This window comes from Anas platyrhynchos, chromosome 4 (genome assembly GCF_047663525.1).
Source record: "Anas platyrhynchos isolate ZD024472 breed Pekin duck chromosome 4, IASCAAS_PekinDuck_T2T, whole genome shotgun sequence".
Classification (NCBI taxonomy): domain Eukaryota; kingdom Metazoa; phylum Chordata; class Aves; order Anseriformes; family Anatidae; genus Anas; species Anas platyrhynchos.
In genome coordinates this window covers 77257815-77276054 of record NC_092590.1, presented here as the reverse complement: position 1 = coordinate 77276054, position 18240 = coordinate 77257815, and the positions used below count along the sequence as shown (strand labels likewise).

At 46.0% G+C, this 18240-nt stretch overlaps 1 long non-coding RNA gene across 1 annotated transcript; it reads left to right on the top strand.

The window, feature by feature from the left end:
• Positions 1-530: 530 nt before the first annotated feature.
• On the top strand, positions 531-18016 carry LOC106018011 (uncharacterized). Its single transcript, XR_003496746.3, has 7 exons — positions 531-779; positions 1089-1147; positions 1522-1684; positions 5029-8489; positions 9745-11988; positions 12368-17080; positions 17443-18016. It is a non-coding gene; the product is annotated as an uncharacterized lncRNA (long non-coding RNA).
• Positions 18017-18240: the final 224 nt, after the last annotated feature.

The window sequence follows — 18240 nt, the reverse complement described above, 5'->3', positions numbered from 1 at the left end:
TTGGGGTTGATCCTTGAAGTCCCAATGCCCGATGTGATGTCCTGACCAAGAGATCTGGCAGGGCTTTGTACCAGGTGGGGCAGCTCAGGTAAGAAGGTGGGATCAGGCTGGCGACCTAGGGCTGCTTGATCATCTTCACTTCAAGAAGTGCAGGACTGGAAAGGGGGTTTTACAGATATATTGCTCTTTTTATTTTTTTTATTATTTATTTATTTTATAAAAAGCTCCTTCTCCTGATTTGCAGGCCAAGGACCACACACCAGCAGCTGGGACCAGAGGCAGGCAGTGGGTTGGGGCAGGAGAGGGGGCTCGAGGGTCCTTCTGAATTGGACACAGGTGTAACCCTGAAAATGAAGGGAATTCTCCTCTGGTGCAGGTCCTAATGGCAACCTCCAGGAACAGAGCTGGTGCTTCATGCAAGTCCAAGCAAGATCTTCCAGGTGTGTTGTCTTAGCCACTTCCCAAGCTGAGTGACGTCTCCACACATTAGCAATTCTCAGTTAATTTCTCCTCCGTTAATTTTTCCAGCTTCCCTGTGAGCCTACACCAACTCTCAGCACCTGCGTGACCCTGTGGCAAGGAGATAAATGGCTCAGATGTGAAGAGCCATCTCTATGTGATCCCCCGACATCAGCCTTCTCTGCACCTTCCCCAGGCATCCCAAGAGCTTCCTGGCAATGCCGTGGCTGTTTCAAGCCAGGTTTGTGTCTGCAATAGACCTGGCAATACAGGCAGAAAGCATCTCCATCACAAAAGTGGCCAGGGGTATCTGAGCACAGGTAAGAGCTGGGGTTATGGTGGCTGTGGGGTTGGATAGATCCCCAGCATCCCTTCTGCAGCCCCTGTTCATCTCCCAGCACACACGGCTGGCTGGCACCCAGCCTTTTTGGCTTGCTCAGCACCCTCTCTGCGGGGCTCTCCTCCTTCCTCAGCCTCCCAGAGGCAGGCTCAGCTGGAGCAGATTCACCATGCAGAGCATTATTGAGCCCAACAGTCGTGTTAGCTTTATCTGGAGTTACAAATTCCAAGAAAAAGCAGGGCCTATGGCTTCAGCGTTGGTGCAACATTAGTGCTGTGTTGCTAAACAGGAATTCAGCGGAGCCACAAGAAGGCTGAGAGAACAAAAACCCCGGGATTTCAGCAAGGGGTAAGTGTCTTGCTCTTGTGGGAAACAAGTGGCTTTGCTCTCTAATTTGTTTCACCCCCTAAGCTAGGTGAAAGACTGCATTACATCATGCAAGGCGGGGAATATTTCTGCAGGTCTCCTTCCACTCAGAAGATAATCCTCAGCCCCGTCTGGTCTGTTGTTTACTTTTAATCCCTCTTTAATGGAAGCTCTTCTGTAAAGAATTAAAAGCTAATTTTTTGAAGAAGGGATACGTAAGTGAACCCACACAAACCTTGCCCACCCCATTTGGGGCTGCTCAGGGCTCTGGGATGAACTGCTGTGTACCTTTCTGTACTGAATTGCTTTATTAACAATTTTCTCTTTGCTTTTCTGTCTCCTAAATGCATCTGCAGCCCTCGCTTCCGTGAGCTCTCTGCCAGGCTTGGAAATGCACCAGCTGTGATGAAGAACCCATGGAAGAGAGAGCAGGAGCTGGACAGGGGTTCCCAGCCTCAGTGTGGGACCAGGCACCATGGATGAGCGATGAAATGAGGCAGGACTGACAAGAAGACAGAGGTGAGGAGGTGGGAGGATGCTGTTACATTCGGGTAGGAAGATCTGGGGTTCGATGGAGGAGGAGAAGCCAAGAGAAGGGGGGCTGTCAGGGATCACAACTAGTCAGCAACTCCCTTTAGCCCAGGGTCATCCGTAGTTCCAGCTCGTGGGCTCGTCGTGGAGGCAAACATCTGAAATTGTGCAATCCCCTCCTGTGCTGTCACACGTGTGGACAGGCTGATGAGCCTTGGGGAGGCAATCTGTCCTGCACAGCCAAACATGAGAATAAATCGGGCTGCAGCGTGTACCACGAGGCACCTGGCCATGCTTGGAAAGAGATCTTCAAAAGCTGCCCAGACATGGTCCTGGGCTACCTGCTCTGCGTGACCCTGCTTAAGGAGGGGTCTTGGACAAGATGACCTTCAGAGGTCCCTTTGAGGCCAACCACAAGCATTCTGTGATTCTGTAAAACCTGGAATTTAATAAAGCCCCCACCGCTCCTAAGATGGGACAGCTCTTCCACCGACAGGCATTTGGTGCCTCCACTGGTTTAGTTTCAGTTTATATCTAATAAAGCCTCTCGCCAAGGTTTTAACTGCATTGGAGAAGCCAACCCCAGGCACCAGAGAGAGATGAAGGGCAATTTCTGCCTATGGCAAGGAGGAAAGAGAAGACTTTTCAAGAGGAGGATGCGCAAGAGCCGAGCAATTTGGCCTCAATCTCTCCTCGGTTTGCATTATCGGGGTATCGATAGCAAGGCTAATAGCCCCATGGTTCCGGATTCGATGTGCAAGACTGTTTATAGTGTCTGCTGAGAGGCGGTTACTTTTACTCTCGTTGGCAAATCATTGTTTACGTCTCGTGTTTCGAAATGCAGCTGGGTTCCAGCCTTTCCTCACCAACTGGCGGAGCCGAGTGAATCCATGCCCATGTGCTGCTCTTTAGCAACACAAACAGCACAGCCAGATTCCACTTAGCGGGCTTTGCTAACCCTCCAAACACGCAAGGCTTGGCCACGAGCACGCCAGCTTGTTCCTGACGGCTCCTCGAGCCCAGAGCACAGCCACAGGAGTTAAGAGTGGTTGAGTGCTCGTGAAGTATCCCAAAATAAGAACGGGCTTGATTCTTGCATCGAAGTCGGGGTGTAATTTATCTTCCTGGCACCGTCAACTTCCCTTCCACTTGTGGTTCTGAAGGCATCTGTTGACTCTTGTGAAGTGTGCTTCATTCTGGCCTTCTCTCCACCTTTTCTGGGTCTATCAGCAATACCAGGTTGCTTTCGTCCAACCTGAAGACCGGTATGTTGAAAAAAAAGACCCTGAGAACACAAATAGGAGATCAAGTTATGAAGGTGGAGATGAAAGGCTATAGCCCTCAGAAGATCTACACAGATAATTGTGGTCAGCTCGGAGGGATCATGTTCATCCATTTTGAGCTGCACTAAATCAGAGAATCGCCACAGAATCAGAGATTATCCCAATCTGGAAGGAACCCACAAGGATCATGGATTCCAACTCCTGGTTCCACATGGGACCGCCCAAAAATCAAACCATAAGTACAAGAGCACTGTCCAAACACTCTTTGAACTCCAGCTGGCTTGGTGTTGAGACCACTTCCCTGGGGAGCCTAAAAATCTTGAGTGGTGCACCACAGCTTGAGTGGTGCCCTAAAGCCACTCTTGCTTGTTCCAGCTTGGGTGCATTCTCATTCCCCTTGAAGTTCAGTCCACAGTGATGGGAAGAAGGGACAAAATACATCATCCAGAGCTTTGGGAAGAAGGGACAAAGTACCAGTAGCTGTTATTGCTGGACTTCACGCACTCAAGTCCTGCACTGCCTAGATAAGCCCTAGGTGCTTTTTTGGGTTGGGAGATCTTCCTTGCAGAACTCCAACAGTGTCATCTCCATATGTGCATTGGGACTTATGGTCCAACCAATGCTGAAGATGTTATCTTTACGGTCTTTTATTCAGTTAAACTCCAAGGCTTAGACACGTTGGCAGTGAAGACCGAGCTGAGAGCAATGCCCTGTTTATTGGTGTGAACAGCAACTGAGGTGGGGGTGTGTAGAAACAAGAGGAATTGTAGTAGAGGTGTTACAATGATAAGTAAATGCTACGTTTTAGCCAAATAGACAAAGAAAAATCTGACAAACACGGGGCAACATTTGAATTTAAATGGAAGGAAATAAAGGTAAAAGAATAAATTTAGAAGAAGCAAGGGCAGAGCACTAAGGCAGACCAAATCCTCTTGTTTTGTCTTATACAGGTGGGAAATTTGAGATCTGGTGGCAATGCTTAGATCCAACTCCAAATAAACTGTATTTTGAGGACTGGAGCTGCCTAGGGAAGAATTTCTCTCTGCGGGGAGGCGAGAGGGCTCAGAGTAGAGGGAAGGGCCTGGGAGAAGCCTCTTCTTGTTTTGCAGTCTGGTCCCAGGTTCGGGCTGCTGATGGAGTGGCAAGGGGTGGCTGACTCATCAGGCTTTGTGCTGTTTCGCAGAAGCCGTGCAAAGCTCCTGACACCCTCTGATTTTGTGTTACATAAAGTAGATACACCCTAGTGCCAGATGTGCTATATCACATTCCTCTTTAACAGAATCCTTCGGCTCTCCAAACCATGTCATGTTTATGTAGACTCCCAAGCACCAATTATGCAATCTTTTCCCATTCTCTCTCGCCAACAAACATCCAATTAAAATGAGCAGTTGCCATGGTTTCCTCCTCACCAACCTAGGTAGTGATGAGATGAGAAGTTTGGATTTGTGAGAAAAAAAAAAAAAAAAAAGTATTTTCTGGTTAGGAAATGTACTCATTAGGCTGATGGTCTTAAAATGTTCTGTTCAGCCCACTTGGTGTTTGGGTGTTTTAATGGCATTCATTTGTTGTTTTTTTGTTTGTTTGTTTGAGTACTCAAATCCATGGAAAGGGAAGAGCTTGGGAATGGTTTACTATGACAAATACATTGTTTTCAGAGTAAATTTAAGCAGCCAGAGACGAGGACTGGAGCTGGGGAATGTTTGCTGGAGTATAAGAACGTGCTGTTGGAAATAGCTCGTTGTTAGTAAAAGCTGGGTTTAATTGTAGTCTCTTAAAATCCCCAAATGTCATATAAAGAAAAGAGTTTTACAACAAAACATGTCTTTCAGAATGGAGCTGAAAATGAATGTGGAGCTTAGAAACAAATGGGAGTTGCCTGAACTGGGTAACAAACCCATCCTCCAGCGCATGCCTTTTGTCATGTCCCACCATCCTGCCGCTCAGGATCCCTTCACCATGGCAGGAAATTGGACTCAAAACCCTGGCTCCATGCAATACCGTAGGGATCAGACAACATAGCAAAACTAATTTCTCCCATTTTCCCCACAGGGAGAGCAAGAGGACACTGCAAGCAGGTCATAGCAGCTGCGGGGATGGGAAGAAGAAGGTGTCAGTGATTTGGTGAAGTGGAGCTTGGCTGTGGCTGTTGAGCCAGTGCAAAATTTCCCAAGCTGTGATGGAGACCAACAGCATGGTTCACAGCTCTCCAAGCCTTAGACCTTCCCTTCAAACAGAAGGGAAGGTACAGGGGTGAAAGGACTCATGGAAACATTACTAAGTCTGCAGAGAGTAGCAATTGACCATAAATAATTGCCAGCAAATCCATGATAATGATGGCTGACCATGCCAAGGAGAGAAGTTGGCTAGGCCCTGGAGATTTCATCTAGATAGATTAATCAGGTTTGGCTTCCTCTTTTTGCTTTCCCCCTCCGTGTTTAAGGAAGATGAAACAAAATGATTAGAGACACAGAAAGGAAGTAATACGATAACATTAAATGGAGACTATTCTTAAGAAATAGAAGAAAGAAAAAAATAATAATAAAAAACAAAGACAAGAGTATGTCCTGGTCAACATAAATCCATGAGCATCTCCTGGAGAAGCTGGCTCTTCTACAAGGTGTGCTGCGCCATTAAGAAGAGGTAATGGCTACTTCTATTGTAGTAAATAAAATAGGATGAAGAATGGGTTCAAAAACTGCCAAATGGCCATCAGAATGGTTTCATCTCCTCATGAGGTTTTGGTCTGGTTTGTGTCAATGAATGGTCCCTAACAAAGCCTGGGAATGCTGCAAGGGTACATGCCAGGTTTTCCCCAGTTTTCTAAACTACTGCCTGGCTTTCCCTTTCTCCCTCCAAAGGGAAAAGCTTTGCAGTGCCATTCCTCATCTGACACTTGTCATCAGGGTTTGACTTTGAGCGGTGAGTCTTCGGTTAACCTGCAAGATGCAGAATGATTCCTGGTGCAATCAGCCCGTGGCTGCTTCCTGAGTGTATTTATTATACATTATTATTATTATTATTATTTATTTCCTTCTGTGCTGGATTTTGCAGAAGGGAAACCTGGGCATGGAAACCAGAAAGGAGCTGTGCTGGGCTATCACAGGCGAGACCTCAGTGCCCAGCCCAACATGGGCACGGACCTGACACTTAATGGAGACTGTCTGATGAGACGGTGCTGTTATGCTCCAGGGGACCACTGCTGTGGGATCAAAACCTCACATTGCAATGATGCTGCCAGAACACTGCATTGATCCTCTGGTTTTATTTGGGTGCAGAGTAGAAAATGGCTTTCCTGATGTCTCAGGCTAGGGGAAAACCAAGAGCAACAGCTAGAAATCTGCACCCTAGCACATGAATCTGGGGCTGAGGAAGCTCCTCCAGAGGGCAAGGTATATCAGGGACTTCCAGGGGAAAGGGACTGGAGCTATCAGCAATCCCATTTCGATAGGCTCTCTGGTGAACTTGGCCCCTGCAGTTTCAGCTCATGAGATCATCCACTTCCCGAAGGTTAGGTTGGAACAACATTTCACCACTGATGGAAACCTCAAAGCAAAGCAAACCCACTGAAGCCATAATTATGTCTTTATTGTCCAGGGCCAAGCTGTGTGCGGCCTGGCAGCGTGCCTTTCATTCTGCAGAGACGATTACATTTATACTACATTACACATTGTGGGTTGGGGTTGGTAGTGCCGTTGTAATTCAGCGAGGGGCATCTCCATTCAGATCACTCGCTTGGCACTGCTCGCCACAGCTCTGTGAAGGCCATGTGTATGCAGATCCCATAAAGAAGGACTTTGTTGCCTTTCTCCCAAGCAAGTCCCTCCTGGCCACCACATGGGGTGATGTGAAAGGGCTTTGTGTTGCCTGTCAGCACCAACGCTCCAGCTGAGACTGAAAAGGGCATGGACGAGGTGGGTGCACACACAGAGACGAGGCAGCAGAGAGGGAGCGGTGCAGAGGTGGTTGATATTTAGGTGAGGAAGCCTGGAGCTGGGTCGTGTCTTGTGAAAAAGAAGTTTTGGAAGCGGTAAGGTGTATAGAGGAAGGTGGAGGAGCTGGAGGATGGAAGATGGATTTCCTGAGGAGAAAGACAGCCTGGTGGAGAGATTAAGGCCACGTGGGTGGTATGATGGCAGCAGGAGTGGAGATGGATGTGGGGTGTGAGCCAAGGACAGATGAGTGATTGGGATCGAGGTGAAGGGTTTTGGTGCACAGGCCCTCAGAAAAGAGGAGAGAGGCTGGATGAGAGATGCCTGTGGAGACTGCAGGGAAAGTGATGAAGAACAGGCAGGGCTGGGAGTTACAGGGGCTAAGATAACAGAGTGAGAAGAGGAGGGAGCCAGGGAATTGTATGGTTTTGACATGGTCAGCGTGGGATGGGATATGGGGAGAGCAGATGTGTTGCTGCAGAAACCCCATGAATGTGGTGCCTCCAGGCTCTCTCCCTCCTGCAGGACTGAGTGGAGTGGTCCTGCCCTTGTGGCATGGGGCTGTCCTTTCTGCTCCACTCTAGACCAGTTCCTCTGGCACCTGACAGGGCTTCCTACTATTCCTACCCTACTTCCATCCTCTCCTGAAGATTTCTCCAAAGCCAGGAGAATGCCAAGGGATTCTTGAATTTTTTGGCACCTACCTGCCCAAACCCATCCCTCACCCACCTGCCAGAACAGTGTGTGTTTCAAAACTCCAGAACAAGTAAATCCTTGGCTTTATTTATTTAGTTATTTATTTATTTTGGAAACCAGTTCAACAGCTCCTAGGACACTGATTTTTATGTTGACCAATGAGTGGTGATGGGTGTGACAAGGTACTGTAATTAGCCAAGGTTATTCATGACCACAAAGAACTCCATCAACTTTGTGGGGTGGCAAAGGACCACCTTTCAGCGAGGGATCTGTGGTTTGCCGTGGCTGGAGGGAAAATCCAAGATTTGGTGAATTTGATGGGATTTGACAGTTCTTCTGTGTCTTGGTTCTGGTCAAGAGGTTGGTGGCAGTGGGTGGATCGCACAACGGCAGATGTTGGGCTGCTCTAGCAAGGGAGGGCTGACAAATTGGAACAGGCTTTGTGAGGGGAATTCGCAAGGTTTGGTGCCACGAACTGCTGGGCTGTGGACACGTGTCTGCCTCTATGCATTGAATAAATACTGGAATTCCAAAGTAAATGTTGACCTAAGCTAAGAATAGCACGTCAGCCCAATCCTCAGACACCAATGGCGAAGGGAAGGAGAACACCACACAAACCACACCGAATATTTAGAGTGGACGAGACCTCTGCTAATAACCACATATTATCGTGCCATTTCTGCAAAATGTGCTTCTTTCCCACAGCGCTGGCTGTGCCAACCTCCTGCCTCGGGAGGGATGAACAGAAGCTGAATCAACTCTATGGGGCAGCAGTAATCCACCAAAGTCCCCAGGCTCCTTGGTGCTTCTTGGCCTTATTTTGACTTCATGTCAGGAGACAGTGCCTTGTCCAGCTGAGTTTCTGAGGAAGATCTGGATATGCAGGTATGGAAAGAGATGAAGTACACTGTAATTCATCCTCTAGTGGGGTGTGTTAGGGGAAGGGCCTAGGATGTGCCCTAAAGGACACTTGGGACATGGCTGGGACATGCTTCTACCTTGTAACGTTGCCAGTATTTCTATGAGTCCATGTCCTGTTGTGAACCACAAGGTCCAAGTCATGGCAGCAGTGATGGAAAGCAACAGATGACTTGATGTAATCTAAAGGTGGAAGACCTAAATCAACTGAAAGGAAAGATAGGCATTGTAGTGTGTTGTTTCAGGATATACCTGAGCTGAGGAGAAAACACCCACTGCAAAATCCTCAGAATAACTCAGTTTGAGGCAAAAGCCAGGGAGAGTTTCCTGGTGGAAGTCCCACGCTATTCTTTATAAGATATCTAGGTCTTCCTGGAGGCCTTTCCAACCAGTCCTGGAGGAAAGGTAAAGAATGAAGCAGCCTGACTGCTCCAGGCCATTCCACATCACCTAATCCATGGGCAAGCACCCTTCCCATCCCCAGCTCTGCCTGCCATGGCAGGGAGGCCTCTCTGGTAAGAAAAATGCTTTATGCAACACAAATTCATTTTGTCACATTAAGGGCAGACTATTTCTGAGTATCTTGGCTCTTCCACATTTAAGGAAAAGATAGATTAGCATCCTGAGTTGCCATGGTAAATAATACAGCAGCACCTTTGCGTAATGCCACTCTGCAAATACTTTAATATTGAAGGACTGTAATTTTGCTTTGGAGCCTGGAAAATAGATTCTGAGACCAACCGAACAGTAGCTGATGAAACTAATTTTGCAGCGGTCTCTTAAGCATCCCCTAACCCAGCCAGTGAGGCACAAACCAGAAAAATAAGAAACCTTATACTTTGATTTTTTTAAAAAGTATCTTGAAGCAGAAATTGGATTCAAGATGTGCTATCAATGCACTTACTGGGGATGTGGGTTTGCTAGTGATTAATGGCAGGAATGTCTTCAGTATAGATCCCCATTATTTATTAAGTATTGACAGCGTGTTTCAAGCAGCAAATGGCAGAGAAGTTCTAGTTCTTAGTGCAGTTGTTTCAATATCTCCTAGGAGGGATGATGCTTTTTTTTGAAAAAAGGAGTGATGCTGTCCCACTAAGACTCAGTTCAGCTGAAACTGTATGTTCTCCAACCTGAATTCAGGCTGTGTGAATAAGAAAGTGCTAGGGACAGCAGAAAGCCCTCAAAAGTTTCATCCTGAAGAGGCAATCCATTTTCCTTTCAGCTGGAACCAGTTTGCATCATCAGAACTGGAAGTGATAGCAGGGGAGGAGAAGAAGAGGACACCATCTGCACAAGGCTATAGGACAGTAGGATATGTTTTGGGTTGCTATCTCTGATCTGGTAGAAAGAGAAAACGTTTGGGAAGGCAGAGAGGAAGGGAGTATCTGACTCTTCTCAGGACCAAGCAGAATTAGTCACTGCAGAGCTGGACTGAAGTTTCCTAGCACCCTTTACACCATGGAGAAGACCAGCCTCAGCTGGATCCTCAAGCTATGTTCTGGACTAAGTAAGGACCATAAATGCACTGGAAGGAATGGACCTGGTCTTTGCCAAAGATATCGGTCAGTCAACCAGCAGGCTGAAATGGTGGGTTATATTCATATTCACTGGGCAGCATTAACAAAGGGAAATTCATGAAACCTTCATGAATTGGATTAGACTCTTTGGAATGTTTATGTTGGGGAACTGAATATCCCAGCCCCAAAGCCCAATGCATTTGCATCTTGTCCCATTTTCCTCATGCTCAGGCATGAGCTGGAGTCTGAGAAGGGTGCACAGACACCCTCCTGAAACAAGAAAGTTCCTCTCCTGAATCCTGGTGATGATAAAATATGACAAATTTTTTCCCTTGACACAACACCAGTGGTGGGTCTCAGAACAGCATGCTGGGACACCAGTTTCTCCATGAGATTTCTCATTCATTCATGGGGCCAAAATATGTAGTGTGCTTTAACCACCAGGCAGGCTTGTGCTGTTGAAGTTTCATTCCTCCCTGTGGTTTTGGTGGCTGAGGAAGCTGGAAAACAGGATTACTAGATATTCTACACAGCTCCACATCTTCCTCATCTTTTTCTGCATCAATCCTTTCCTTCAAGAAAGCATCACCACCACGCAGAGACACCAGTCCTCTTACAGACCTCAGAACTGTCCAGAGACGGATCAGAAACAGGGACTTCAGTGGTGCCTGGAGCACTTGTGTCACGGAGAAGACCTCATCTGTACACCTTGGGTGAAGACTTCACTTTAAGAGAATGAATTTATTTCTTCCTGAGCATCTTGTTGAATTTCCATATAACAGTATGACCCTTTGAAGGTGTTGACCTGTTGTTAGATTGTACTTTAATGAGTTAATCCTCAGTCTCCAGAAAACTGGGTTGGACTCTCCATGTTGTTAGGGCCATCTTCTGTGATGTGAGAGTCCACATCCCTTTAAAAGCATCCGGGCTGCTTATCAGCACCTTTCCTCCTGCAGAGGAACACTTTCCAAGAAAAGGGCACGGCCATAAAGCTGGGTGTTTGGGTCAGGAAGGGTCCTGGGGGAAGAAACAGAAAGCTTCCAGCCACCCTTTCACAAGAGCACCCTCTGAGATGCTCTTCTGTCCCTCAGCTTCTGCCATCACATGCAATATATTTCATGGCTTGGCCTTGATGATGTTGCTCATGTCCTACAGAAATGTGTTCCTCTTCTTCTCTCGGAGGAGCAGACTGCTCTCTGGGTTGTGGCTTGCACAAAAAATCTCTCTGAGATTTCTCTAGTTGGCAAGACCTTCTCTCCTCCTGCAGCCCTCATCCCATTTACTTCAAAGCCATCCCTCCAAGGTGAAATATGTCGAGAAGAGACGGCTGTCGCAGCTGCAGATAGCAACCCAGCAGCTTACAGGGGACATTTGCTGCAGGGACGGCTTTTAGGGCAGGTTTTCATTATGTGGAAAGTGTGTATCCGAGCCGTCCTGCAGGGTGGCGTGGTGCCTGTATTTACAGTGCTGGCAGCTTTCAATAGCAATCTATTTTTAATGAAACCAAGCTGGAATGTGGTGCCTAAACCCTTGATTTAAGGCAGATTTCTAAAGGGAAGATTTACGCAAATTTGCTTGATTGGAAATTAATTATTGCAACAGTCAAGTTCAGCTCAAATGATCTTGCAGAGACGGCCGCAGGAGTCAGGTAATTCATGTTGGAGAGAAGACATCAATTTACATTCCTTACATTTCCATTTGGAAGGTTTCCTAATGCTGGAGTGAGCGGGAGGCATCGCAAAGGGAGAGCAAAGGGCCAGGGGGACTGGCAGAGGATTGATTCGTTCCCTGAAGCCCTCCTTGCAAGGCACCGTGAATGAGTTATGGCAAACCCAACTTCATGAGATCCTGCAGAGCCATTTGTTGTGCCAGCCCTGCCAGATCCTCCCGTGAAGCCAAAGGGACGTCCAGGAGCCCAGGTGCGAGAGGGAAGATGCGTGTCAGCCTTGGTGAGTGAGGGGCTTTCATTTGCAAGGCTTTATTGCTTTTTTCATTTTTGTACTGCATTTTTTTTTAATTCTGTTTTAATTTTGATGTGGGGAGCTCTTATGGAGAGCAGGTTGGCCCCCAAAGTAGAGGGCAGGTGGGTGAGTATAGTGGGGACGGGGAGGCTCTGCTGGGAGCAGCCAGGGTGCCGGACCCTCTGGCATTTCACAGCTCCTCTCCCATTTCTTGAGCCATTCACCAAATTCAGGGAATGGGAGAGGAACTGAGCCAGCTCCAGGAGACAACACATGATGGGGATATGCAATGTTGCCCTATGTCACTGTGTTTGTGGGTTGTCCTTAGCAGCTTTAGTTCATTATTTCCCATTTAATTGTGTTCTAGTGCCTAAAGTATAATATGAAATCAGCAGCCTGGTATGCCTTCAGAGATGTGAGCCCTCACCCTCCCAGGTAGGGCATGCCAACGTGGTATTACATTTATTTATGGCAGGATGGAGATGCCTGTCTTTCTCTCCTCCATCTGTGTGTTTCATGATGGGCATGGTACCTTGCTCTCACCTCCTCATCATGACCAGGAGCCCCCAGCACTCACTGGGTTGTGTGCTCACAGCATCACCTCTGGGACAGGTTTAATTAACAGCGAGCATCTTCAGAAAGCTTGGAGGACATATCAGCTCGGATCCTGATGGGGGAAGACTTTGGTTTAGATTTCTGTGAGGTGCAAAATCTGCCCCTATTTGTCCAGATTTGAGCATCCTTGCATCGGGGGCTGAGGCAGGAGGGAGGCAGCAGGGAGCAGAGGGTGGGCAGAACGGCATCAGGTTGGGAAACCCAGTGACGGCCTGGAGGGCTGCCTGCTCTCAGCCCGTCTCTCACAGTTGGGAGTGATTAACGAGATGAAGTTCTCCTCCTTCCCCCGCTGCGTCCTGCTGGGCTGTCCGGGTTGGCGGAGACTGTGGTTTGGGTTTCTCTTGTTCCCTCGGCTGAAATGCAGCCCTGGTGACGAAGAGGGAGGCTCTTGATAGTTTACTTATTTTCAGCAGCATCTGTACCTCCGCGGCTTCTCCGCTGCCTCGTGGGCTCCCAGTCCAGTTTCCCTGCCTTCAGGACCCTGCTGAGCTTCAGGAAACAGACTGAAGATAGGAAGGATGCTCCAAATCTCTGGAATGTTGAAGGCTACTTTTTCTCTTTGAAGCTGGCTGCTTTTTCCAGCCCTTTCTAGTTTTCTTTTGGTCAGTGTTATAGGATTTTCTCTGATCCTTTCCTTAGCCCAAGAGGGAAGCAGGACATGTCATCCCTTCTCCTCAAAAATGCAGACTTCTAACCAAGATCTCACTTGAAAATGACATAAGAAATAGCCATTTTGGCTGGACTTCACCTTGACCATTCTCTGCCAGTGGACTATGGTGAAAACATGAGAAGAATTTAAGGCTGCAGTGAAAATCTCCCAAATATTCTCTCAACATCTAGCATTTTGTCTAGGGATGTCCCCCATTTATTTATTTATTTATTTATTTATTTATTTATTTATTTTTACATTTAATACCCTGCAATGGATTCTTCTTCCCTGAATTTTTCCCATCGTGTTTTGAACACATGTGAAGCACTGCCAGGATCTGGCTTTAGGAAGCTTCGCATCTTAACTGCATTCTTGAACCTGTCACGAGGCAGTGTCAAAGGACAGTCCCTCATTCTTGTACCATTATTCCTAGTTGCCCTTCCCCAAGCCCCTCCTGATTTTATAGATATTTTCATATATTTTCCATGTTGAAGAATCCTTGCTAGCAAAAAGACCACCATTTTAGCCAAAAGTTGAATGCTCAAAAGTGAGACTTAAGGTTGTCTGTACAATGTGAACCCAGCACTGTGAGGGACAAGATCCCTTAATTTAGGCTGGAGACACAAATTCTGCCATAGGCTTCCTAGGTGGTGCTGGGCAAGTCAGCCCAAACTTTACCAAGAAAGCCACAAATTCTTGCTTTCAGTGAACGTGGCTTGAGATGCTGAGGTCTAATCCACCCTGGTGCTGAGCAGTCAACAGCACCTGGGCTTTTCTGGAAGATAACATGGAATTTAATCAGAGCTAGCTCTCCTCCTGTTTCTTAGAATTGACAAGTGGCTTTAAAACACATTGGGGGGCAAACAGATGGAGCACACCATGGAGCACAAACTACACCTCCTAAGGAGTTCTGGATAAGAATAAATAGTGGTAATATTAACAGTGATGAGTAGACAGGCACTTTGTTTTCCTACCATGGGATGCTATGTGTACAGTGAATAACATAGAGTATTAAATCTGCTGTGAGAAAGTGGCTGACAGCATCCTTTTAAGCTAATTAAAGTAATTCTGGGTAGCTTTTTCTTGCTTGAAATTAGTCAGGGTAATTTTATAGATATTTAGGTCACTCTTAGTGCACATACTGTATTTAGCAATGCAGGCTTTCTGACTAATGTGGCTGTCTTTGTCTGCATTCATGAATATCTACCAATTTTTCTTTGTAGATAAGTTTATCCCTGAACGAAAGATGAAAGATGAAATCTTGAGGATTGCTGCTGGTTGTTCTAGTCAATGAATATACACCCTCCTTTGAGCCTGAGGAAGGAAAGGATGGCCTATATTTTTAAGGGTGATCATAAATAGTTTTACACAAATGTAAAGATTTTGTTTTCTTTTGTTGTTGTTGTTCACCATGCTCTAATTAGCTCAGCATTAATGGGAATTAAATGTCCTACTTATCTGGAGTAGGTGCCCATGCTAAAGTTATTAGTGCAGTCACCTGTATTTGATATTTCCTGCGCAGGTAAGAGCACCTTGGAGTGATCCTCTCCTTGTTGAGGAGTCCAGAGTTTCGTGTCGAAGTGGACTCCTATGCAGGCACCACAGGATTTCACGTGACTTTCCCATCTCATTTAAGTGGCACCGTGAGCCCTGGGAAAATGAAAGGCCATAAAAGAGGATGGGCTTTTCAGCAGGCTCATGACATTTGGCTTTACATCAAAGTTTTGGGGAGAAGTGGAAGGAATGACTCAGTGTGTGGGGGAGGCTGCAGCAAAGAGGGAAAGCAAACAGGCCCTTACGTGATGTGAAAAAAGCTCTACCTATGCCTGAGAAATTCCTGACTAACAGACAAGGGAACAGGGGAAAAAGGGGGACATCAAAATTTGGTCATCTGAAGGCCTAACTGGTTCGGTATGTTCAGAGTCAAGGAGGGGATGACTTGATAAATGATGGAAGAAAGATGACCAGTGCAGACTGGGCCATTCCCTTCTGCACAGGTCAGCAGGTTAGAGCTCCTGGGTCAGAGAGGACAGCTGGAATATTGCATTTCATTGTCCTCCAGCAATTTGGACCCCCCCCCCCCATTTATCAATAGGAAGCTATAGATCATTTTGTCCTGATCAAAATCAAAGATATGAGTTCCACCAAGCTGCAGGTTGTTTTTTTTTTTGTTTGTTTATTTGTTTGTTTTTGTGTGTGTGTGTGTGAAAATAGTGCCTGTTTGCTCACAGCTGAAACTTTGCTATATTTGGCTTAAATTAAACCAGCATCTTCACACTTTGTCATGGGCTTACACCTTGGATGGAGGGATCCTGGTGAAAACTCTTGGTGTTTGACAAGCTGTACTCATTTGTTGTAACACTATTAGGTGACCATAAGCTTGTTTTTGTTTTTGTTTTGATAGAGTGTGTAGGATCTTTGTACTTACTGCTTCATTTTTGTCATTATGGTCCCAGAACTGTGTATGTGTATATATATTTCCCCCTTCGGTATGAGGTGACACAGGTTCACAGGTAAGGACCCATGGAAGCTCTGGTGGGCTTGCTGTGTTGTTCCAGATCTGTGTGCTCACATTTCAATAAGAAGAAAATCAATTCCATGAGATGCAGTTTTGTGACAACTGGGTTCAATAACACATGAGGTAGCTTTGTACCTTGGGTGCATCTGTTTAAAAAACAAACAAACAAACAAAAAAACACAACAGAAGCAAGGGCAGTAGCAACTTGTTCATGACTTACCATGAAACTTTTCCCCTTGGAAAACTCAATTTTTCAATTGAAAAAAAATAAAACCTGAATATTTCAGTTTAAAAAAAAAAACGAAGTTTGGGCAATATCACTGAAAGCTGTCCCTTTGTGGGCCTTCTGCACCATTGAACTGTATGAGCTCATGGTAGTTCCCATCCCATCCCAGGATCTCCCCTCAGGGTGCACAACGAGTTCCTGTGGCCAGGGTACATCAGGGAATCTTTTGTCTAGCTGAGGACCTTTGCATCAGAAGTGAAGCACTTTTTCCAGGAAACAAGAAAAAAAAAAAAAAACAGTTTGTAATTTCTTTTGTCTGCTTTTATTATCCGTATTAGTGCAGAAACTCAAAGTACCAGTTGTGGACCCGGCTTGAGCTAAGTGCTGTGTATAGGATGGAAAGACAGGCCCTGTCCCAAATTGCTTACAATTGATGGGCAAGACAAGAGACACTAAAATGGTTTCCAGGAAGGTTCCTGACCGCTACCACTGCTAATGGAGCTAACACCTTTGTTGGTGGATGTCACCAGCTCTTTTATCCAATTTATGGGGCTGTTACGGCCGGGAAAACACAAAGATCGTCACAGTTCCTTATATTTATGACTAAGAGCAACCTCTCTCTTCTGCTGTCAGATTGCTCCCTTGGGTTAAAATCCTCTCGAGTTGTAATCACTATATCGTTTTGTCACCAAGGCAACCACAGCAGTCACTCTGGGAATCCGAGCACACATAGCTCTGGCTCTGCCTTTTGGCGCTGAAACGTTTCCTAAAACTGCCTTCTGTCTACTTCCACGCTATACGAGGGTCCCGCATGATTCAGAGGGCCTGTTTTTTTGTTTTTTTTTTTTTCCAGGGATAAGCCTTTGGAGGATGCAATTTTCCTTTCTGCACCCAGATGGGAAGTCCCTAAATTATACGAGAATGATTTAACTCTGTCCTGGCCTGCCGAAATCCTCCGAGGTTTAATTACTCGGTGACACAAAAACTGCCCGAGCGTGCCAGAACCAGTGGCCAATCTTCCTCCAGATCTTGCTTTTGACATTAATCATTTCCAGCTGTTTCAAAGAAAGATGTAAGAAACGCTACACTTGATAAATTATGCAATTTTCCCACAGGGGAAGTTTCATCCTAATGGGCTGTTGGTAGCTTGTTTGTGCTCTGCAGTACGAGAATTGATATCCTTTTCAAACCAATCTAACATAGCTGAAGATGCTCCATTAGCCAGATAAATGCCAATTTCTTTCCATCTCTTTTTTCTTTCCTGTTCTTTTTTTTTTCTTTTTCAATCTTGCTAACCTCTGAGCTTGCATAATATCTCTTGGTGATGAGTTCCACAGCTTAATTAGGCATTGTAATAACACATTTTAAATTGATGAGGTGTTCTATTTGCCTTTTGACTGAGTTGGGTGTTTTTTTTTTCCTCCCTTTCTCTAGATATGATGAAAACAGGGAAGGAAGGGATTCCCAGCCTGCCCTCCCAGAGACGTCCAGCAATTTATGCACTTCTTTCATGTCACCTCTCCTCCCAGCCAGCTGTGAATCCCCCGAGGCAGGAGGAAGCCTCCCTCTATTTTCTGATCCAAAATCCTTTCAAAACACGGGCAGAAAAAAGCCACCTTTCTCAGTAGGGATGTGAAGGCTGTGAAGAGCCAGAGGAAATATCGGAAGCGTGCTCCAGAAGAAGGGCTGGTGGCTCCAGGGGGAGTCCAGCAGGACCAGCGCGGCTTCTCAGGGGCACATTTGGTCCGACAGCATTCGTCACGGAGGAAGATGAAGGCTTTCCTTTCAACATTTCCATTGGGAAGAGGGAGGAGCGAGGGGGAAGCTGCATTCAGACTTTGTCATCCCATTTTGTTTTGACTTCTGTGCTAAACCGAGTCAAAACAGGATGAAGAAAGACACTGTGAAGTAAAAATTACTATTTTTTTATTATTTTTTTTAAAATCCCAATATGCTGAAATTAAAAAATAAAAATAAAAAATATCATTGACAGATTTCAAACTTTCAGCTTGGAATTCCTAGTCTTTGAAAGAAATTTCAATATATTTTTTTTTGAGGATCAAAAATCTGTCTTGCCCAGGAAGTCCAAACTAAAGCCTCCAAATGTCCCTATTGGGAGATAGGATGAATTATATTGTGGTTGAGAAAACTTGTTGGGGCGCAGGGAATGTGGATTTATTTCCTGGCATGGTTACAAATCCCCTCTGTAGCTCTGAATGAGACATTTGGAAA